Source organism: Epinephelus moara, chromosome 19 (assembly GCF_006386435.1).
Source record: "Epinephelus moara isolate mb chromosome 19, YSFRI_EMoa_1.0, whole genome shotgun sequence".
Lineage (NCBI taxonomy): Eukaryota > Metazoa > Chordata > Actinopteri > Perciformes > Serranidae > Epinephelus > Epinephelus moara.
The window spans coordinates 40,910,707-40,911,794 of NC_065524.1; positions in this window are offsets into that span (position 1 = coordinate 40,910,707).

Sequence of the window (1,088 nt, forward strand, 5' to 3'; positions counted from 1 at the left end):
ATTGATTGATTGATTGATTGATTGATTGATTGATTGATTGATTGATTGATTGATTGATAAATTCTATCATCATATGGAAAAATGATCAGAAACCAAACTGTGTCCAGTATAAGTTTCAACAATATAGAACCATATTATCTGATGTTCAGAACAAAAACTCTTTAGATCTTGAAGATATTTAATTATGACAACATCTGANATTGATTGATTGATTGATTGATTGATTGATTGATTGATTGATTGATTGATTGATTGATAAATTCTATCATCATATGGAAAAATGATCAGAAACCAAACTGTGTCCAGTATAAGTTTCAACAATATAGAACCATATTATCTGATGTTCAGAACAAAAACTCTTTAGATCTTGAAGATATTTAATTATGACAACATCTGAATCAGAAAAACTTCATTGATCCCCTGAGAGGAAACAGTAAAACATCACAGTCACTCTGATGTGAAGCTCAGAGAATTATATGAATGAGTTTGTGAAAATACAAAGTAATAAAAATATGTGCATCATTCTACAATATTTAATACTAATATATGAATATTTAAAATTATTAGATATGTGCATTATAAGATAACAGACAATATATAATAAATATGAATATATGATGCAAATTAAAAATATTATTAAATAATAAATATTAAATATTATTATATTATTATTTATTTTCTTTTTTCTTATTTTTATATATTCTAATAATGCACAGTGTCTGTATCAGTTTTGTAAATGCACTCATAATCTTTATATTGCATTTGTGTAGTTACCAAATATTTCTTTATTCATATATATTTACTTATGATCTGCACAAACTGACAATGCTCTCAATAAAATGCTTTAACTACTAAAATAATCATATTTGAATTTTAATTAAGTTTGATTTCTTAATAATAACTTCAAATATCATTGATTAAAACATAATTAATTAAATATAGTTGCTATGTAAAATGCTAAATACATTTCATAGAAATATAGAATATGTGTATGATGCTACGACGTGAAACACAATATGAACAAAAATAGAATTAGAAAAAATAAATATTCTAAAAACAATAAACACGTGAGAGGTGTCGGAGAGAAC